Raw genomic sequence first — 23,660 nt, 5'->3', positions numbered from 1 at the left:
CCCTCCCAGGGGACTGGGATGGCGAGTTAATTTTAGCACCAGTAGATGTCCGCCTCGAAAATAATCAACTTTGGATTCTACACAGTTTTTCGTGTGAAGCTTATTTTTCGAGTTATTCTTGTTTGTCCAACTTAAAATTTACACCCTCTAGAATGGATTGCACGAGTGATTTGTAAGCAATCTTCTTTGAAGCCTGATAACACTTCTCCCGTATTCTACCAATAAACCGAAGTCTACAACCTGCTTTACCCACAACCGAACCTATGTGATCGTTCCACTTCATATCCCTACAAAGTGTTACACCCAAGTATTTGTATGAGTTGACCAATTCCAACGGTGGCTCTTTGATGTCCTAGTCAAAGGATACTACATTTTTTCTGTTCCGGCATAACGAAAGCGCCGGCACGAAGGTGATGAACGCAGGAGTAGAGAAGGGTGTGAGACGACGTCAGTCAACACCCCTCTGACTAGGACCGCACCACGACAGGTGCGGCCTCTACAAGAGGAGAATGTAAGACCCGCTCCAGCCAGCCTCGGAGGGGACAGTAGGAGACGGACACTAGCACAGAGGCGTAGATGAGCAGTGATACCAACGACAGCAGTGACTTATGAGCGAGTGTGAATACTTACATGGACATTGTACACTCCTGGAAATTGAAATAAGAACACCGTGAATTCATTGTCCCAGGAAGGGGAAACTTTATTGACACATTCCTGGGGTCAGATACATCACATGATCACACTGACAGAACCACAGGCACATAGACACAGGCAACAGAGCATGCACAATGTCGGCACTAGTACAGTGTATATCCACCTTTCGCGGCAATGCAGGCTGCTATTCTCTCCATGGAGACGATCGTAGAGATGCTGGATGTAGTCCTGTGGAACGGCTTGCCATGCCATTTCCACCTGGCGCCTCAGTTGGACCAACGTTCGTGCTGGACGTGCAGACCGCGTGAGACGACGCTTCATCCAGTCCCAAACATGCTCAATGGGGGACAGATCCGGAGATCTTGCTGGCCAGGGTAGTTGACTTACACCTTCTAGAGCACGTTGGGTGGCACGGGATACATGCGGACGTGCATTGTCCTGTTGGAACAGCAAGTTCCCTTGCCGGTCTAGGAATGGTAGAACGATGGGTTCGATGACGGTTTGGATGTACCGTGCACTATTCAGTGTCCCCTCGACGATCACCAGTGGTGTACGGCCAGTGTAGGAGATCGCTCCCCACACCATGATGCCGGGTGTTGGCCCTGTGTGCCTCGGTCGTATGCAGTCCTGATTGTGGCGCTCACCTGCACGGCGCCAAACACGCATACGACCATCATTGGCACCAAGGCAGAAGCGACTCTCATCGCTGAAGACGACACGTCTCCATTCGTCCCTCCATTCACGCCTGTCGCGACACCACTGGAGGCGGGCTGCACGATGTTGGGGCGTGAGCGGAAGACGGCCTAACGGTGTGCGGGACAGTAGCCCAGCTTCATGGAGACGGTTGCGAATGATCCTCGCCGATACCCCAGGAGCAACAGTGTCCCTAATTTGCTGGGAAGTGGCGGTGCGGTCCCCTACGGCACTCCGTAGGATCCTACGGTCTTGGCGTGCATCCGTGCGTCGCTGCGGTCCGGTCCCAGGTCGACGGGCACGTGCACCTTCCGCCGACCACTGGCGACAACATCGATGTACTGTGGAGACCTCACGCCCCACGTGTTGAGCAATTCGGCGGTACGTCCACCCGGCCTCCCGCATGCCCACTATACGCCCTCGCTCAAAGTCCGTCAACTGCACATACGGTTCACGTCCACGCTGTCGCGGCATGCTACCAGTGTTAAAGACTGCGATGGAGCTCCGTATGCCACGGCAAACTGGCTGACACTGACGGCGGCGGTGCACAAATGCTGCGCAGCTAGCGCCATTCGACGGCCAACACCGCGGTTCCTGGTGTGTCCGCTGTGCCGTGCGTGTGATCATTGCTTGTACACCCTCTCGCAGTGTCCGGAGCAAGTATGGTGGGTCTGACACACCAGTGTCAATGTGTTCTTTTTTCCATTTCCAGGAGTGTATATAGTGAAGGACTGACTGTTTGCATGTCGCCCATCGCTTGCGACAATTGGTTGTAAACGAAAGTATTGTCAATCTAATTTATTGTAATAAAAATCATTAATGTGATTTGCTTGAATTGTTGTATAGCTATCGTAGAAAAGCAGCATCCCCGAGGCATCCTATAAAAGACGAGTGGCCAGGACACCATATTTTCATTTTGTGTAGGGCACAGTTTTACATTTCTGAACATTTCAAACAAGTTGCGAATCTTTATACCACTTCGAAATCTTATCAAGAGTGAGTGAGAATTTCTGAAGCTTCTCTCAGATAGTACTTCATTACAGATATGTGCATAATCTGCAAAAAGTCTGATATTACTATTATCATTGTCCAAAAGGTCATTAACGTACAACATGAACAGCAAGTGTCCCATCACATATCCCTGTGGTATACCCGAAGTTACTTCAACATCTGTCGATGACTCTCCATCCGTGTCAACATGCTGGGTCCTCCCCAACAAAAAAAATTGTCAATAAACTCACAAATTTCGCTTGATAACCCATAAGATCATACTTTTGATAATAAGCGTAGGTGTGGTGTGGTGAGTCAAATGCTTTTCGAAAATCGAGAAATGCCGCATCTACCTTACTGCCCTGACCCAAAGCTTTCAGTATGTCGTGTGAGAAAAGTGTGAGATGGGTTTCACATGATCAATGTTTGCCGAATCCATGCTGGCTGGCATGGAGGAGGTCATTGTGCTCAAGATACCTCGTTATGTTTGACGTCAGAATATGTTCTAAGATGTAACTAGTCGATGTCAAGGATACTGGACGGTATTTTTGTGGTTCTACTAACCTTCTTGTAGATATGATAATTAAATCAACACCCTAAGCCATCGACAGGCATTGATACACATCAATGATGACAGTTGAAAATGTGTGCCCCGACCCGGACTCGAACCCGGGACCTCCTGCTTACATGGCAGACGCTCTATCCATCTGAGCCACCGAGGGCACAGAGGGTAGTGTGACTGCAGGGATTTATCCCTTGCACGCTCCCCGTAAGACGCACATTCCGAACTTCATGTCCACACATTACATTCATTACTCGCGGCAGACAATTTTACCGAGTCCCGTAAGAGTTTAGGTAATGCGTGTGCATCCAGCGCAGAAGGAGGAGGTCAATGGTCGGTTAACCTTAACTATATGGAGATGGTATGTGTTCTTTCGGACATGTCCGAACTCTTACGGGACTCGGTAAGATTGTCTGCCGCGAGTAATAAGTGTAATGGGCAGGGGCACTACGAATGGAAGGTGTGGACATTAAGTTGGGTATGTGGGTCTCCTGGGGAGCGTGCAAGGGATAAATCACTGCAGTCGGACAATCCTCTGTGCCCTCGGTGACTCAGATAGCCGGCACGGTAGCTCAGCGTGTTCGGCCAGAGAGCTGGTTGGCCTCTGTAATAATTAACTGAGTGAAAGCATCAACAAAGAACTTAACGGATGTCATGTGACGTCCGCAGCGACCAAACACAACGATTAACAACGAACAAAATGAAAAAAAAAAAAGATGGATAGAGCGTCTGCCATATAAGCAGGAGATCCCGTGTTCGAGTCCCGGTCGGGACACACATTTTCAACTGTACCCGTTGATGTATATCAACGCCTGTCGACAGCTTAGGGTCTTGATTTAATTATCTGTTCTTTCGGACATTTCCGAAAGAACAGATACCATCTTCATATATTCTTGTAGATAGGTATCATCTATGCTTTCTTCCAACTACTGGGCACGGTTTTTTGTTCGAGGAATCTACGATAGTCAGAAATGTAACTCATCCGAAAAATTTAGTATACAATTCCACAGGAATTCCATCGGGCCCCGGAATGTGTTCAGTTTCAACGATGTTCCTCTACATCACTGACACATCTCCTTGGAAGCCTGCTACCTTGTCAACAGCGAGGTAAGGCAACAGGGGACGAGTCTGTTGATCATCGGCAGTGTGAACTTACGGATGACAACGTTGCCCCTAGGGCAATGGTAGCAAGGTATAACAAGGATCACCTTATCGATGTGTGTATCCTTCGGAGCGTCATTCAGTTTGTTGAAGAGAATGTTCCGGCATCCGCTGAGGGAACAGGGTGCAACCGGCTACAGATTCTCGCCCAAGACGAAACAAACAGTACCCGTCGTCTGGGTTTCGAGGAAATATTTGGATCATTCCAGCGACTCGAAGACAAATCTGAGAAGCTCAGCCCTACTCACAGAATTTCAACGAACCCCACGGCGTTGTCCCCATCACTGGTCACGGTGCCCACTCACCTGTTTCTGAGTAGAGAGAAAGTCTTGATCCAGAGACCATCGAAAGTTCTGCGACAAGCTATGCTACAACTTCCTGGGCGTGCGCCGTGGGACTGTAAACTGAGAGGTCTGCTTAAATGACTCATGCGTGAACGATTAGACTGCTTTCAGTCCAGTCCAGATGATAAAAATACTAGTTTTTTTGAAGACGCAAAGTGTTGTAGTATGACGCAAAGAAAAGTAATGCCCTTAAAGATGAGACTTTTAAAATCAGCAAAAACCTTCTCAGCAAAGACGTAGAGGTTCAAGCTCACATAACGATAACCTGAAATTAACAGCAGTGAGGCTTTTGGATTAAAATCTCTCTCGAAAGGATAGGGTAACAGGAATTAAAAGCTGTGTGTTAGTCGCACAAACAAGAAACTGAAATTCGCCAATATAAAAACTGAAGCTGAATGCGAATTCGTTTGGGCAAAATTAAGTACCAAGTGCGGGCAAAAATTTAAAATTAGATCCTTCTATAACTATAGGACTCACACCCAAATCTAACAGAAAACTTTAGTGAGAAACTTACTTATGTAATACAAGCGTCAGTGGAGGAGAATTTAATCATCCAACAATTAGTTGACACACTCAGAGTTATACAATTAGTTGGTGCAGCGGCCAACGCTGCGAAAAAATAGTAATTTCATCATCTGAAAACTATTTAAGACAAAAAGTTCAGTATCCCAACCGTGAGTGAGCTATATTAAATATCTATATTAAATCACTGAGGATGTCAGCCTCGGAACAGATATCAGTGATAATGAGGCAGTTATAACAACAAGGATTACGGAAGTAAAAAGAGCATCTAAAGCAAGAAGCGAGATTTACATGTTCAGTAATCTAGATGAAGAGCGACTAGAGTTATATCTCAAGGAGAAACTTGAGACATTTAGTTCCGAGCGGGAGCATGTAGTCAAAATGCAGCTCGGATACAGAAGGACTGTTGACCAAGAATTAGACAGATATTTACCATGAGTTGTAGGATTATCCGTAACACAACCTTATCGAAAACTTTCTAAAAAACCGAAAGACAATCCGATGACATGTAAAGGCTGTTAATGGCACGAAATTAGTGTCGAGACACTTGTGGATGATACAGTAAATGAAACTGTGGGTAGCATATCAAAAGAAGAAATGCTGAACTCTATTTTCAAAGTCACCTTTACAAAGGCACATCGATGAATAATCCCCTAGCCCAGTTCTCGTGTCACTGCGAAAATGAGTGATTTATTTATTAGTAGAGTCTGTGGCGTTCAGAAGCAGCTGTTATCATTAAAACTCTCAACTACTCGACGATATCCCTATTAGATTCGATGCAGAATTTGTATCTGAGTTTGCCCGTGTCTTAACCATAATATAATGCAAATCGGTATGGCAGAAAACTGTGACCAGCAGTTGAAAGAAAATTGACCGTACAAAATGGTGCAGCGGTTAGTACACTGGACTACTCGGGAAGAAGACGGTTCAAATTCGCGTCCGGGCATCCAGTTTTAAGTTTTCCGTGATTTCCCTAAATCACACCAGGCAAATGCCGAGATGGTTCCTTTAAAAGGGTACAGCCGATTTCCTTCCTCGCCCTTCAAACATTCCGAGCTTGCACTCTCTCTCTCTAATGCCGTCGATGTCGACGGGACGTTAAACCCCAATCTTCCTTCCTTCCTGGAAGAAAGCCTGCGGCACATTCTTCTACAACAAGGGTTGCAGGAGTGATCCACAACAGTATTATCAAATATCGTTTTAATCCACCTGTTTAAGATTCTGCGCGCAAACGTAATTAGCTGTCTCGAACCGAGAGACTTCCGTAATTGGCATCAGCATGGATTCTGTAAACAACGGTCTCACGAAAGCCAATTCGTTTGCAAAAAGCCTCACAAATTTTCTCGGTGTTGTTCTCTAGATCATTTACGTATACTGTAAACACTAATGGCCCTATAACATTTCCTTTCTGTACTTCAGAAAGTACCTCTGCATCCCCTTAAAGAAGTAAAGCTGTGAGTACGGGGCGCGAGTCGTGCTTGGGTAGCTCAGGCGGTAGAGCAGTTGCCCGCGAAAGGCAAAGGTCCCGAGTTCGAGTCTCGGTCCGGCACACAGTTTTAATCCGCCAGGAAGTTTCAATAACATGTTGATATCTCCGCCTGTTAGAAAGTCCTAAATTCATTCAAAATTTGGGAAATTCGTATTTCTTTTCTCTAAACGACCGTCCGAAACAGAATCTAGTGCCTTCCCAAAGTCAAGGAACGCTGTCTCAAGCTGGAAAAATCTTTGGCTACGACGATCTGGATTTCATGCTGTGTTTCGAAAAATCTCTGCTTCTGGCTTAATCTTGGTTTTTATGAAGGAGATTTTCGTCTCCAGAAACCCTACAATACGAGAACTCAGTACACGGTCCATAGTTCTACAACAATTTGGCGTCAGTGATATAAGTCTATAATTATAGACATCAGTTCGACAACTCCTCTTGAAAATGGGAATGAGCTGTGCTTTTTTTTTTTCAAATCGCTTTATATCCTTCGCTGTACCCACATTTCCTGCGCCTTTTGTTGCTGCCATATCGCTTCGGTTGCTCCTGCCGAAACTCCCACAGCAGTCTCACAGGCGTACCAGGCTGGTCGAAATTTAAAGGGCATGGAAAGGTCGAGCAGCTGTTTGTACCTTTCGTCCGCTTCAGGGCTCATCGTCAGTTGGGTAAAAATTGACGTTTCTCTTGGATAGTCTCCCACTGCAACTGAAAAACTTTTAAACTACGAATTTTTAGGGCTATTGATTTCCCAATATCGTGTGTCGCTAATCTAACAGGCAGAACAACAGATGTTTGGCTTCTCGCTTTTCGGTGAGTGTGCAGCAGAAAGCAGGGGGCCTCTGTAAAATTTGGCTCCGTGGTTGTGCTAAATCCGAGCATTCAGCTCGGATCTCAGCAGGGTTGTAAGTAGGCTGTTTAGGTTTTTATGTTGGTAACGCCACGTAATGCTCTGTATCAAAATCGCTGACTGCGCTGTGTGCAGTCTGTGGTTGGTTGGACTCATTGTTGGAATATTCGCTATGTAGTGTTGGGCAGTTGGATGTTTTTTTATGGTTTTAGGGCGCAAAGGGTAAGGTAAATGCAGTAAGTGAAACAGGCAAAAAGGAATACAAACGTCTCAAAAATGAGATCGACAGGAAGTGCAAAATGGCTAAGCAGGGATGGCTAGAGGACAAATGTAAGGATGTAGGTAAGGTAAATTTCGACCAAAGGGAGACGAAAATTTAATAGTCATGGGTGACTGGAATTCGAGTGTAGGAAAAGGGAGAGAAGGAAACATAGTAGGTGAATATGGATTGGGGGACAGAAATGAAAGAGGAAGCCGCCTGGTAGAATTTTGCACAGAGCACAACATAATCATAACTAACACTTGGTTTAAGAATCATGAAAGAAGGTTGTATACATGGAAGAACCCTGGAGATACTAAAAGGTTTCAGGTAGATTATATAATGGTAAGACAGAGATTTAGGAACCAGGTTTTAAATTGTAAGACATTTCCAGGGGCAGATGTGGACTCTGACCACAATCTATTGGTTATGACCTGTAGATTAAAACTGAAGAAACTGCAAAAAGGTGGGAATTTAAGGAGATGGGACCTGGATAAACTAAAAGAACCAGAGGTTGTACAGAGATTCAGGGAGAGCATAAGGGAGCAATTGACAGGAATGGGGGAAATAAATACAGTAGAAGAAGAATGGGTAGCTCTGAGGGATGAAGTAGTGAAGGCAGCAGAGGATCAAGTAGGTAAAAAGACGAGGGCTAGTAGAAATCCTTGGGTAACAGAAGAAATATTGAATTTAATTGATGAAAGGAGAAAATATAAAAATGCAGTAAGTGAAACAGACAAAAAGGAATACAAACGTCTCAAAAATGAGATCGACAGGAAGTGCAAAATGGCTAAGCAGGGATGGCTAGAGGACAAATGTAAGGATGTAGAGGCCTATCTCACTAGGGGTAAGATAGATACCGCCTACAGGAAAATTAAAGAGACCTTTGGAGATAAGAGAACGACTTGTATGAATATCAAGAGCTCAGACGGAAACCCAGTTCTAAGCAAAGAAGGGAAAGCAGAAAGGTGGAAGGAGTATATAGAGGGTCTATACAAGGGCGATGTACTTGAGGACAATATTATGGAAATGGAAGAGGATGTAGATGAAGATGAAATGGGAGATACGATACTGCGTGAAGAGTTTGACAGAGCACTGAAAGACCTGAGTCGAAACAAGGCCCCCGGAGTAGACAATATTCCATTGGAACTACTGACGGCCGTGGGAGAGCCAGTCCTGACAAAACTCTACCATCTGGTGAGCAAGATGTATGAAACAGGCGAAATACCCTCAGACTTCAAGAAGAATATAATAATTCCAATCCCAAAGAAAGCAGGTGTTGACAGATGTGAAAATTACCGAACTATCAGCTTAATAAGTCACAGCTGCAAAATACTAACACGAATTCTTTACAGACGAATGGAAAAACTAGTAGAAGCCAACCTCGGGGAAGATCAGTTTGGATTCCGTAGAAACACTGGAACACGTGAGGCAATACTGACCTTACGACTTATCTTAGAAGAAAGATTAAGGAAAGGCAAACCTACGTTTCTAGCATTTGTAGCCTTAGAGAAAGCTTTTGACAATGTTGACTGGAATACTCTCTTTCAAATTCTAAAGGTGGCAGGGGTAAAATACAGGGAGCGAAAGGCTATTTACAATTTGTACAGAAACCAAATGGCAGTTATAAGAGTCGAGGGACATGAAAGGGAAGCAGTGGTTGGGAAGGGAGTAAGACAGGGTTGTAGCCTCTCCCCGATGTTGTTCAATCTGTATATTGAGCAAGCAGTAAAGGAAACAAAAGAAAAATTCGGAGTAGGTATTAAAATTCATGGAGAAGAAATAAAAACTTTGAGGTTCGCCGATGACATTGTAATTCTGTCATATACAGCAAAGGCTTTGGAAGAGCAGTTGAATGGAATGGACAGTGTCTTGAAAGGAGGATATAAGATGAACATCAACAAAAGCAAAACAAGGATAATGGAATGTAGTCTAATTAAGTCGGGTGATGCTGAGGGAATTAGATTAGGAAATGAGGCACTTAAAGTAGTAAAGGAGTTTTGCTATTTGGGGAGCAAAATAACTGATGATGGTCGAAGTAGAGAGGATATAAAATGTAGGCTGCCAATGGCAAGGAAAGCGTTTCTGAAGAAGACAAATTTGTTAACATCCAGTATTGATTTAAGTGTCAGGAAGTCATTTCTGAAAGTATTCGTATGGAGTGTAGCCATGTATGGAAGTGAAACATGGACGATAAATAGTTTGGACAAGAAGAGAATAGAAGCTTTCGAAATGTGGTGCTACAGAAGAATGCTGAAGATTAGATGGGTAGATCACATAACTAATGAGGAAGTATTGAATAGGATTGGGGAGAAGAGAAGTTTGTGGCACAACTTGACCAGAAGAAGGGATCGGTTGGTAGGACATGTTCTGAGGCATCAAGGGATCACCAATTTAGTATTGGAGGGCAGCGTAGAGGGTAAAAATCGTAGAGGGAGACAAGAGATGAATACACTAAGCAGATTCAGAAGGATGTAGGTTGCAGTAGGTACTGGGAGATGAAAAAGCTTGCACAGGATAGAGTAGCATGGAGAGCTGCATCAAACCAGTCTCAGGACTGAAGACCACAACAAACAACAAGGGCGCAAAACTACTACGGTCATTAGCGCCCGGTCTGTGGCTTAGGGGAAGGTAAAAAAAAAAATTGGAAATCAGCAGCAGTGGGAGCGAAACTCAAAAAGTGGGGAAACTAAAAAACAGAAGGAAAGCTTAGAAAACCACTATAGAAGGAGTTGGATGTGAACAGCGCGTAGCGCTGTGCAGTTGGAAGTGAGCCGCCAGCAGTTGTGAATGTGGGTAGAGAGATGCCAGAGTTTTGAGCGGACGATCTGGACGTGTGTCATTCAGAAAAAGGAAATTTGTTTACTAGGATGTCACAAAATTACACACACACACACACACACACACATATATATATATATATATATATATATATATATATATATATATAATGACTTTTGAACGCTATTAAGGTAAATACATTGTTTGTTCTCTATCAAAATCTTTCATTTACTAACTATGCCGATCAGTAGTAAGTGTCTTCAGTAGTTAGAATCTTTTATGTAGCTGGCGGTATTGGCGCTCGCTGTATTGCAGTAGTTCGAGTAACAAAGTTTTTTGTGAGGTAAGTGGTGGTTAGTGTTTAACGTCCCGTCGACAACGAGGTCATTAGAGACGGAGCGCAAGCTCGGGTTAGGGAAGGATTGGGAAGGAAATCGGCCGTGCCCTTTCAAAGGAACCATCCCGGCATTTGCCTGAAACGATTTAGGGAAATCACGGAAAACCTAAATCTGGATGGCCGGAGACGGGATTGAACCGTCGTCCTTCCGAATGCGAGTCCAGTGTGCTAACCACTGCGCCACCTCGCTCGGTTGATTGTGAGGTAAGTGATTTATGAACGGTATAGGTTATTGTTAGTCAGGGCCATTCTTTTGTAGGGATTACTGAAAGTCAGATTGCGTTGCGCTAAAAATATTGCGTGTCAGTTAGTGATGATTAGAGTAAGTAAAGAGAGAAATGTATGAGTACGTTCAGTTTTGCTCACCTGTTTGAAAATCAAATAACGTGGCAGTTTACCAGCACAGTCATTCATAATTTTTCAAAGGGGACGTTTCAGGGTTTGCCATTTCAGTCAGTATAAATTTCCTGACAACAGAAGAAAAAGAGGCAATATGCAGTTTCTGATCATTAGATTATAAGTACCTTTCCTATCTCAAAAGTCAAACCCCCATAAATCGCCGGCCGGTGTGGCCGAGCGGTTCTAGGCGCTTCAGTCTGGAACCGCGCGACTGCTACGGTTGCAGGTTCGAATCCTGCCTCGAGCATGGATGTGTGTGATGTCCTTAGGTTAGTTGGGTTTCAGTAGTTCTAAGTTGTAGGGGACTGATGACTTCCGATGTTAAGTCCCATAGTGCTCAGAGCCATTTGAACCCATAAATCTGTGAGTGAAGGACGAAAGTGAAGGATACGATTTATCGTCCCATGCACCGTTGAGAAGCTCATACTGGATAAGAGTAATGTATCAATTCGGCTGTGGAGCTTTTGAAGCAACCGTAGTGAAACTCACCCGTCTTGAGACAGAAAAACCGTGGAAAATCTAAATCTTGGCTCAGTCAAGTCGATTCATGCAAACCTCGTCCTCAGCAACAAAAACAAGCACGACAGTGTCCAGTAATTAGTTTATAGGTCCACTCGATACTCGGCATAGTTTCTTGGAGGAAAGAAACAGCTCCATTAAGACTTAAGGGGAGGTTCACTATCTTTTGGTTCAAAAAATCAATTTTTTTAAATTGCATTTTTGGGTCCATAAAAGTGAAACGGTTTTTACGAATACGGAACGGAAATGTTTGTTATTCGCGTTTGAGCAAAAAAATGCATCTGCCTGAAATCGGCCTTTTTCAGGCACCAGATTTTTTTTTTTCGGAGGACGAGTTATTGTACTAGCTCTTGGGAGGAAACATAAAATTCAAATGAAAGTTTCAACGCGTGTGTTTGGAAGTTAGCCCCCAAGCATTTGCATTCTGGTACGAAGACTGTGGAGATTGCAACTTTCCTGGCAGTGAACAGCTTCAAGGAAGGGTATTCAGCAATTCTAAAGACCATGACAACAATGGACGTCACCCTGGGGCTCTATTCGACGCAGTTCGCCAAGCATTCGGACGGCCACCGGATTCAAACGGCCGAAAACCGCTTGTCACCGGACGTACGAGCGGCCCTGGAGAAGCGCAGGATGGCCCAGTTCGAGCCGAGCGCCCTCTATGAGGAAGAGGAAGGACTAGTTTATCGACCAGGAATAGCAGATTGAACGTAAGTTGTATAATATTGCATTTATATGTAGTCAAAACTTCAAACGCGTTTTTCTCCAAATGACTTTTTTTTATCGCGCGGAATGGTAACTTCAAATCTACTGAACCGATTGACATGATTCTTTGTTTACGACGAAGCTAACTAAATAGTCTAGGAGTTGTACCACTTTTATTCCGATCCATCAACTATAAATATTTTTACTTGGCCGACGAAGTCGAAAAATCGATGAAAAACCCTATTCTTTTTTTCAAATGGCCGCCTTTTTTTTCCTATGGTCCAAATAACTTAAGCGAGGTATAACTCCTAAAGAATGTTATACACTCCGCTAACGTCAACTCAATTTTGATTTCAGACGAGCCGGCTGACCTGTGACATACCGCGCGTGAAGGTCTACATCGAAATTTTGTTTCGTTCCGATGGCACTTCCGCCTTTGCTCTTCCACATTTCCGGTCGAAAAAATTCCAGTTTGTAGACGAAATATCAATAAACAATTTGATCAAATTCGAATTTGATATCTATAACACATCCCGAGAAATAAATTCTCAAAGAACATGCTTTTTTCGGGCCAAAGATAGTAAACGTCCCCTTAAGGTAGCAAACATTGGATTCTAGGATTAACCATAACACCATTCTCTTGGAGCGTGGTACTCAATTTCATTCTGATCTTGCAAAACAGCGTTCGCATAGCGGTAACATTTCCTCCAGTCTTTTTTAAAGAAATGGACCAGGTAACAATTGGTAACTAAGAACCATAATCTGTGATAATGCAATGTTTTACTACAACAGACGATTTCTGGGTTTGAAACTCAAATACGTAATAGTGAATAAGTGACCAAGCAAGGAAATAAATTTCGTATTTCAACTTTGCCTGCTGTTGCAAACGTTTCAGATTTCTGGCGATACTTGATAGCCGTTATCTCGTTGATTACGTTGGGTCGAACGTAGACTAATCATCAGATGTCACCTCAGTAACAAATCCACCATGGACATTCAACTCTTCTAAAATTGTCCAAGTCGACCGTTGGTGACGGCGCTGTAAAAAGGAAAGGCGACAATCACAGCTAGACCAGGCAGACACCATGTACTGACGGGCGGGAACCGTCGAGCATTGTGGAGAGTGGTTGTAAAAGAATAGCATGAGATGAGCGGAAGGAACACTCGTGAGTTTCAAAGTGCTCGCAGCAGTCCAGCCAGCACAATGACAGTGCTTAGGGAGTTAAGAAGAATGTGGTACAATGGTGGAGCAGGACTCATAAGCCACACATTTCTATGACCAGTGCTACGCGACGTCCGAGGTGGTGACAAGAGTGAGCCACTGGACAGTGGATGACTGGAAACGAGTGATCTGGAGTGCTCACTCACGCTGTGTCTTGTAGCAATCCGGTGGAAGGGTTTGTGTTTGGGGAATGCCTGGAGAACGTTACTTGCCATCATGTGTGGTGCCAACAGTGAAGTACTTAGGAGGAGACGCTACAGTGTGGGTTGGTTGTGGTCATCTTAATGCGCTGAAAAAAACGTTCAATGCAGAAGGATATGGACAAATTTTACAGCTTTTTTTTTCAGTCTTCAGTTGCAAGGTAATTTTTACTCGTTTACCTAGGTTTCGATTCCAGTAATGGAATCTTCTTCAGAACAAAAAAATTAAATTATTTTGAGAGCCGAACACTGGCCATGTCACAGATTAAAAATTAAAACAATAAAGGGCATATTAAAAGAATGGATGCTACCAGACTAACTAAACAAGTAGTGGAATTCTACGAAAATCGAAGTAAAGCTAAATTTGAGACAATAAAATGGATTGCTGCTATAAAAGAGGACATGAAAGAGGCAGATATAAAACAAGATGAAATTCAAGACAGAAAATTGTTTAGGCAAAAAATTCATGACTGGGTAGTTGGTCAAGCTGAAAAACCAAAGAAAACTGGAACCACATGGTCTGATGAAAGGAAAAGAGCTCATTCCGAGAGAATGAAAACAATTTGGGCAGAGAGAAAGTCTAAAAGAAAATAACTGAATGCCCCGTGATTGTACTTCGCGTGGTCCAGTAGGGCCCAAACGTGAATAATAATAATAATAAAGACGCATAATCATAAGATTATATCTGTCAAGATTAAAACCATTAAGGCGAACGTAGACGGAGCTACGCCGGCCAGAAAATGTGGTCTGGCCGGCGTAGCTCCGTCTACGTTCGCCTTAATGGTTTTAATCTTGACAGACATAATCTTATGATTATGCGTCTTTATTGTTTTAATTTTTAATCTGTCACATGGCCAGTGTTTGGCTCTCAAAATAATTTAATTTTTTGTTCTCAAGAAGATTCCATTACTGGAATCGAAACCTAGGTAAACGAGTAAAAATTACCTTGCAACTGAAGGCTGAAAAAAAAATTGTTTATTTTCTATACATATACGGTTGCTGACGCGCTGCATGATGTTAAAAATTTTACAGCATTATGTTCTGCGTACAGTAGACAAACGTCTCGGAGACAATAATTATGTTGGCATGACAGTTCAGTCTGTCATAAAGCAACATATGTGATGCGGTGGTTTGCAGACAATAAAATTCCTGAAACGGACCGGCCCGCCCAGAGGCACGACCTGAAATCAATGAACATCTTTTCTGTGAGTTAGAACATCGAATTTTCTCCAGACGTCAGCGTCCAACGTCACTACCTTCTGTGGGCTCGGGTCTCGAGTGAGAATGTGCTGCCATTCAGACATCCCATTGTAAGTGCCCCCCCCCCCCCCCCCCAGCAAAGTTCAAGACGTCATTAAGGCGAAGGATAGACGCACGCCATGTTAATGTCCGCTGATAGGTGTACGGATACTTTTGATCAGATAGCGTATACCGCAGCACTAACCATCTGAAACATCTTACACATTTCAAATAAGATTCGAAATAAAATATAAATTACAACATCTATTGTCTGTAAATGACTCATTTTAACTCTGAAGTATTTGGTGGTACACCCCAGATTTCTGGTGACCAAACTGTGTGGCTCAAATGGCTCTAAGCACTATGGGACTTAACATCTGAGGTCATTAGTCCCCTAGACTTAGAACTACCTAAGGACACCACACACATCCATGCCCGAGGCAGGATTCGAACCTGCGTCCGTAGCAGTCGGGTGGTTCCGGACTGAAGCACGTAGAACCGCTCGGCCACAGCAGCCTGCACCAAACTGTGTGCCACGATAGAAACACTATGTGCTTAAAGTCATGTAACGCAAAAATTACTCCGTTCTCTTGCGTTACATTTAGATCCCCGCTTCCATTTTCGTATTCCTATTACAGGTTCCTACCCTCTAAGAACACATAAGTTTAAAAAATCTGGTTTATTACTCAGACTAAAAGGAAATTCTTACATCACTTTTATTTCACTTATAACGTGAAAAATTCAGATTTTATTACGCGTTCTCTGTGTAGCTGTCGAACCGTCTGTATTGTGAAATGACAGACGCTCTTCGGGTGTTTTCAAACTGAATGATTTCCACATTTAATTACTCGATCAATCTCGTTTATCCGCTTGGGTTGCTGCAGTCTGCTCTCGAAAAAATTACGTAAATCGACTGAAGACAACCACCGCTTTGGGTGACCAGGGATCGATGTGTTCGTGAATGAAGGGACGCGAATAGAACAGATCAATAGTCGGGACTGAAGTGGAGTTTCGTAACGCTGGGTGGGTTGCCCGCTGGTCGATGTCAGCCGTGGTCACCGTCGTTTGTCAGCTCGGGGCCACGCACAACCCTGCCCTGCCGCACCTACCCCTGCCTAGGGGTGCACACAGCTACCCCCAGCCCCTCCTCACCGCTGCCTGATGCGTCATCCACAAAGCATGGAGGGTGCGTCTGAGTGCAGTCGCAGTTAATTTGTGCCAATTATTCTCATACTGGAGCTGTTGCGGAACAATAGTGGTAATGCATGGCACAAGAGGAGCACGTATTTGAAGCACCGTATTAACTCTTTTTAACGTAGCTCACCGTTTCCTTTCTTTTTGTCTGCTGTCTTCGTAGTACTGGTTACTTACTAGATCGGTTTATAATGCTAACCACAAGTGACAGGTACAAATCGAAAATACCATAATAAGGGTTATAACTCGAGTACAACAAAGATACTTCCAGTCTCTTGGGCACATTTCGAGAAGATAAGAGGATAATTTAGAAAAAACGATCTTGCCAGGCAAAACCAAAGGCAGAAGACCATAACGAAGACTAGCAACGAGATGACTGGATCAAGCGAAGAAGATTACCAGCTCTCTTCTTCATAATACATTAAGAAGAGCTGAAGATCACTGCTGATGCAGACGTCCAGACGAAGATTCAATTAATTAAGAAATAAATGAAGAAATGAGGTCGCCGTATCCAGCAGTGAGTTAACCAACTAATGATGATTACAACTAGCTACAAAAATGGCATAAAAAGATTATTCGCGATTAACTGTTACCGGTTTCTAATTTTTTAAAATCCATCGTCTCTTGCAACCGTTCATGCTGGGGTCTTGTTTTGTGCTCGTTAGCTTTTTACTGCTCTAAGGCAAATATTTTTTGCTTAAAATTCCTTAAAAATATGAAAAAATTCAGGGTTTGAAGAATCATACAGGAATTGCTCTTAAAGTTGATTTATGTGTAATTTGGCGAAAAATTGCGTGATCTTTGCTACTGCAGCATTTTTGGAAATAATGGTTTCGTTCTCGTTATCCATGGGAAGCTGGGCCACTTTTTGTGAATGTGGAAAATTGTTTATGGTGCCCTAAAACTAAAAAAGATATTGTAAACCAATTATTAGTGAGCATGATTTTTGATGATGTTGATAACAATATAAAGTAATGGCAGCTAGATAATAATCGGTTACAGGTGACTACCAACCATCCTTAACATCCTCTCATGTACGAAAACAAGTAGAAAAATTGCCATTCAGTCAGCGTGAAAAACTAGTACCAATTTTCAAAGACATGTAATTTTATAGAAGTATTAGCAACTGAAAATACTAGAAAACTACTGTATCAATCTTACACTAAAATTGGTACCTAAAAGTAGTGGAACAAAGTTCACGTCACCCCACTCTGCATTGTTGCCAAATTTATTTAAGAGGCGGACCCAAGATGGCGGCGATAGATCTGTCGCAATGACAATGGCGGGAAGTTCAAATTTTGGAGGGAAAACTGGGCTACCTCCACTAACCTAACCTTTCCCCTCCCCCCTCCCCTCCCATCCCCTAAAAATGGCAGGAAGTTCAAAATCCAGCAGCGCAATGCAACACACCACACTACCTCCACTAGTCTAAGAAAGTGGCGGAAAAAAAGGTCACTTGGCCTACCTCCACTAACCCAAGTCATCCCATCGCCACCTCTTCCTAGGAACTGGTGGGAAAAGGACTCAACTTGTGCTGGGCTACTGGATAGGCTGGACATAAGTCTTTATTTTGACTGCAGTGTTCATTTAAACAATTTGAGGCAGTAATTCCATCCAGTGTGTCCATCATGAGGTCTGGAGTCCAACTGACCTAGTACACAGTACCGCCACTAGAGGGCGCTGTTGTCTCTCCCAAGACGTATCCAAGATGGTGGTCTGGGGGAAAAATGGTGGGAACCAATAGGAACCCTTAATCCAGTCATGTGTTACACTTCAGCCAGTAGGATGGTGGTATCTGGTAACGCCATTGAAGGGGATACAGCGCAGGCTCAGCAGGTCTGGGACCACAGTCTCACTGAGTCAGCCAGCAGCAGCAGCAGTAGCAGAAGAAGAAGAAGAAGAAGAAGAAAAAGAAGAAGAACCAAGAAGCGTCAACAGCAGTCGCAGTTCAACACAGCTCTGCAGAACAGGAAGAAACAGAAAAGTAAGTACCCCCCATCACAGCTTTGTCTATGGTTAGCATTATTATTATTATTGGTTGTTTTCACGTCTTGGTCCATATGTAATGCTTCCTCGTCTCTGCTCAGCAGTAGCCCTTGTCACATCCAAACCGGCAGGGTCGAGCGCCAACATGCCGATCTCTATCGCGCCCGGACCTGTAGTAACCTCGGCTGCCATCTTGTTGAGACCTGCACCGACCTCTGGACCTGTGGCGGCAACAACCTCCAGCATGTCTGAACCTGTAGCGATCATGTGGTATCCTGTAGTGAACATAGCCTACTTGCTGGAGCAGGATAAGGAGCTGTTCTTGTCTGTCTCACTCATCGATTTGTGTGATGACGACACGTGATCTGCTCCCAACGCATCGAATGCTGATGGGGGTCCTAAAGAACAGCAAGATGGTGGACAGTACTGGTCGCCAACATACGACCATCCCAGCAGCATATCCCTGTGCTAGTGCAGGTACAGAGTGCAGATCTTTTGGATAAGAAACGATCAAGTGTACCCATGCTTTTCAGTTCTAAATACAATTTAACTCCCAGTGGAAAAAAAACGTGTAAACGTTGGTATAGAATCACATCATGTCTGGGACTTGCATTCGAACGATCTGGATACTGCACTATATATAGTATGGACTGTAAGACTTGCTTTTGTTAAGGGATTTAAGTTGCTTCACTACTCCAAGAATATCTACTAACACGTTATTCATGTTGGCAGCTGTTCTTGATTCGAATTCTGGGACATATATGACTTCTTTGGTGAAGGGATTTCGGAAGGCTGTGTTCAGTAACTCTGCTTTAACAGCTTTGTCGTTGGTAGTATTTCCATTGCTATCGCGCAGAGAAATGCACACATTAAAAAAAGTTTTGCATCAGCCCAGATCCCAGAACTCCTGAAGATAGACATTGACTCTGGGTAATGTACCACAGACACAGTCCCTTTGACTGTTCAGAGATGCCACTAAACCCGCTCAAAGATATAAACAACCATGCATGAGCAACGCCTATTAGAAGAAGGGGGTCCGATAGACGATCAGTTCCAGTCATTCCACCAGGAAGGAGGTACACGGCTCGTTTTGTCTGTAGTTCAACTACGCCTAGACGGTCAGTACTGCTGTACTATCGCGTCCGCATTGTTACTTTGTGCCAGGAAGGGCTCTCAACAAGGCAAGTGTCCAGGCGTCTCAGCGTGAACCAAACCGATGTTGTTTGGACATGCAGGAGATACAGACACAGGAAATGTCGATGACATGCCTCGCTCAGGACACCCGAGGGATACTACTGCACTGGATAACTGCTACCTACGGATTATGGCTCGGAGGGACCGCCACCATGAATAATGCTTTTCGTGCAGACACAAGACGTCGTGTTGCGACTCTAACTGTATGCAATAGGCTGCATGATGCGCAGCTTCACTCCTGACGTCCATGGCGAGGTCCATATTTGCATCCACGACACCATGCAGTGCGGTACAGATGGGCCCAACAACATGCCAAATAGATCGCTCATCACCGATGAGTGTCAACCAGACAATCGTCGGAGATGTATTTCGAGGCAACTCGGTCAGGCCGAACGCCTTAGACACATTGTCCAGCGAGTGCAGCAAGGTGGAGGTTTCCTGCTGTTTTGGGGTGGCATTATCTGGGGCCGACGTACGCCGCTGGTGGTCATGGAAGGCGCTGTAACGGCTGTGCGATACGTGAATGCCATCATCCGTCCGATAGTGCACCCATACCGGCATTAGGGAGGCGATCGTCTTCTTGGACTACAATGCGCGCTCCCATCACGCACATCTTGTGAATGACTTCCTTCGGGATAACGACATCGCTCGACTAGAGTGGCCAGCATGTTCTCCAGACATTAACCCTATCGAACATGCCTGGGATGGATTGAAAAGGGCTGTTTCTGGACGACGCGACCCACCAACCACTCTGAGAGATCTACGCCCAATCGCCGTTGAGGAGTGGGACAGTCTGGATCAACAGTGCCTTGATGAACTTGTGGATAGTATGCCACAACGAATACAGGCATGCATCAACGCAAGAGGACCCGCTACTGGGTATTAGAGGTACCGGTGTGTACAGCAATCTGGACCACCATCTCTGAAGGTCTCGCTGTATGGTGGTACAATATGCAATGTGTGGTTTTAATGAGCAATACGAAGGGCGGAAATGATGTTTATGTTGATCACTATTCGAATTTTCTGTACAGGTTCCGGAAATCTCGGAACACAGGAGATGCAAAATTTTTTTTATGTCTGTTGAAGGGGTGTCGTCCAACTACTGAATTGAAAGTCTTGGCCTAATTTAACACCAATTTGTTAAGTTACCCCTCGTAAGCACACACATAAACAAGATAACAAACAATCACACATTAACTCGAGCAATAAATTACTAAATGGAAGGAACTACCAATATGAAACGAACTTAAAAAAAAATGGTTCAAATGGCTCTGAGCACTATGGGACTCAACTGCTGTGGTCATTAGTCCCCTAGAACTTAGAACTACTTAAACCTAACTAACCTAAGGACATCACACACGTCCATGCCCGAGGCAGGATTCGAAACCTGCGACCGTAGCATTCGCACGGTTCCGGACTGCGCGCCTAGAACCGCGAGACCACCGCGGCCGGCGAAACGAACTTAAATCAGGGCTAGGTGTCCATCATCATGCGCACAGTTTGAGTCGTAACACGACGTCCTGTGTCTGCACGAAAAGCATTATTCAACATGGTGTCGTTGCTGTTAGGGTTCCTCCGAGCCATAATCCGTATGTAGCGGTCATCCACTGATGTGATAGCACTTGGACGGCCTGAACGAGGCATGTCATCGACAGTTCCTGCCTCTCTGTATCTCCTCCATGCCTGAACAACATCGCTTTAGTTCACTCCGAGACGCCTGGGCACTTCCCTTGTTGAGAGTCCTTCGTGGTACAAAGTAACAATGCGGACGCGATCGAGCCGCGGTATTGACCGTCTAGGCATGGTACACAAACCGTGTACCTCTTTCCTGGTGGAATGACTGGAACTGATCGGCTGTCGGACACCCTGCGTCTAATAGGCGCTGCTCATGCATGGTTGTTTACGTCTTTGGGCGGGTTATGTGACATTCTGAACAGTCAAAGGGGTTCTGTCTGTGATACAATAACCACAGTCAACCAACGTCTGTCTTCAGGAGTTCTGGGGACCGGGGTGATACAAAACTATTTTTTGATGTGTGTATTTAATCAAACTTACAATGCTGCTTGTAAGAGCCAACACCCAGAACTCATTTACGAAGGGCACTCTATTCGTGCTGTTCAGTGCATTGCATGTTAGATTTGTTTCAATAACTGGATTTATTGGGAGTATCTGTCTCTTCGTTGGTTCAACGGGTGCAAGTCATTTCAGCAGCCACTTGGCTCGTTACATCCGTTAACGCTAAACAAAGGTAACGGTTTAACATCCCATCAACGATTAGGTCATTAGCGACGGAATAAAGATTCCGTTTGGGGAAGGAATGGGAAAGAAACCAACCATGTCCTCTTCAAAGAAGCACCCGAGAGTTTAACTTAAGGACGAGAGAAATTACAGGACACCCAATTCTGGACTGCCGGATGGGGATTTGAACCGCTATCCTCCAAAATGCCAGTTCCAACACAACCCATGGTACAATATGTGGGAAGGCATTTCGTACCAACATACACTCCTGGAAATTGAAATAAGAACACCGTGAATTCATTGTCCCATGAAGGGGAAACTTTATTGACACATTCCTGGGGTCAGATACATCACATGATCACACTGACAGAACCACAGGCACATAGACACAGGCAACAGAGCATGCACAATGTCGGCACTAGTACAGTGTATATCCACCTTTCGCAGCAATGCAGGCTGCTATTCTCCCATGGAGACGATCGTAGAGATGCTGGATGTAGTCCTGTGGAACGGCTTGCCATGCCATTTCCACCTGGCGCCTCAGTTGGACCAGCGTTCGTGCTGGACGTGCAGACCGCGTGAGACGACGCGTCATCCAGTCCCAAACATGCTCAATCGGGGACAGATCCGGAGATCTTGCTGGCCAGGGTAGTTGACTTACACCTTCTAGAGCACGTTGGGTGGCACGGGATACATGCGGACGTGCATTGTCCTGTTGGAACAGCAAGTTCCCTTGCCGGTCTAGGAATGGTAGAACGATGGGTTCGATGACGGTTTGGATGTACCGTGCACTATTCAGTGTCCCCTCGACGATCACCAGTGGTGTACGGCCAGTGTAGGAGATCGCTCCCCACACCATGATGCCGGGTGTTGGCCCTGTGTGCCTCGGTCGTATGCAGTCCTGATTGTGGCGCTCACCTGCACGGCGCCAAACACGCATACGACCATAATTGGCACCAAGGCAGAAGCGACTCTCATCGCTGAAGACGACACGTCTCCATTCGTCCCTACATTCACGCCTGTCGCGACACCACTGGAGGCGGGCTGTACGATGTTGGGGCGTGAGCGGAAGACGGCCTAACGGTGTGCGGGACCGTAGCCCAGATTCATGGAGACGGTTGCGAATGGTCCTCGCCGATACCCCAGGAGCAACCGTGTCCCTAATTTGCTGGGAAGTGGCGGTGCGGTCCCCTACGGCACTGCGTAGGATCCTACGGTCTTGGCGTGCATCCGTGCGTCGCTGCGGTCCGGTCCCAGGTCGACGGGCACGTGCACCTTCCGCCGACCACTGGCGACAACATCGATGTACTGTGGAGACCTCACGCCCCACGTGTTGAGCAATTCGGCGGTACGTCCACCCGGCCTCCCGCATGCCCACTATACGCCCTCGCTCAAAGTCCGTCAACTGCACATACAGTTCACGTCCACGCTGTCGCGGCGTGCTACCAGTGTTAAAGACTGCGATGGAGCTCCGTATGCCACGGCAAACTGGCTGACACTGACGGCGGCGGTATACAAATGCTGCGCAGCTAGCGCCATTCGACGGCCAACACCGCGGTTCCTGGTGTGTCCGCTGTGCCGTGCGTGTGATCATTGCTTGTACAGCCCTCTCGCAGTGTCCGGAGCAAGTATGGTGGGTCTGACACACCGGTGTCAATGTGTTCTTTTTTCCATTTCCAGGAGTGTATAATGCTTCCCATCCTATTCCGTCCTGGTATGATGCTGTCTCTATGGCACCGTAAAAGCTCAAACCTTAAGCTTCCTTCGTGGCGTGTGCGATCAGACAGTTTCATTTCAAATATGAAACGCTTACTTTCCCGACAGAGTTTTGTGACCAAAGCATTATCTTTCTTCCAGTCAGTGATATTTTATCCCTCGAAGTAACTTGTTTGCGCTTCCATATGGTTTATGATGACCTGTTGTGATCTTAGCTTCAAATGGTTCAAATGGCTCTAAGCACTATGGGACTTAATATCTGAGGTCATCAGTCCCCTTGACTTAGAACTACTTAAACCTAACTAACCTAAGGGCATCACACACATCCATGCCCGAGGCAGGATTCGAACCTGCG

The 23,660-nt window shown here is 45.1% G+C and overlaps 1 non-coding gene across 1 annotated transcript; it reads right to left on the bottom strand.

Moving 5' to 3' along the window:
- Nucleotides 1-2,985: 2,985 nt before the first annotated feature.
- Trnat-ugu (transfer RNA threonine (anticodon UGU)) lies at nucleotides 2,986-3,060 on the bottom strand. The gene has a single exon. It is a non-coding gene; the product is annotated as a tRNA-Thr (tRNA).
- Nucleotides 3,061-23,660: the final 20,600 nt, after the last annotated feature.

This window comes from Schistocerca serialis, chromosome 1 (assembly GCF_023864345.2).
Source record: "Schistocerca serialis cubense isolate TAMUIC-IGC-003099 chromosome 1, iqSchSeri2.2, whole genome shotgun sequence".
Classification (NCBI taxonomy): Eukaryota; Metazoa; Arthropoda; class Insecta; order Orthoptera; family Acrididae; genus Schistocerca; species Schistocerca serialis.
This window is presented reverse-complemented; position numbering and strand designations above follow the sequence as displayed.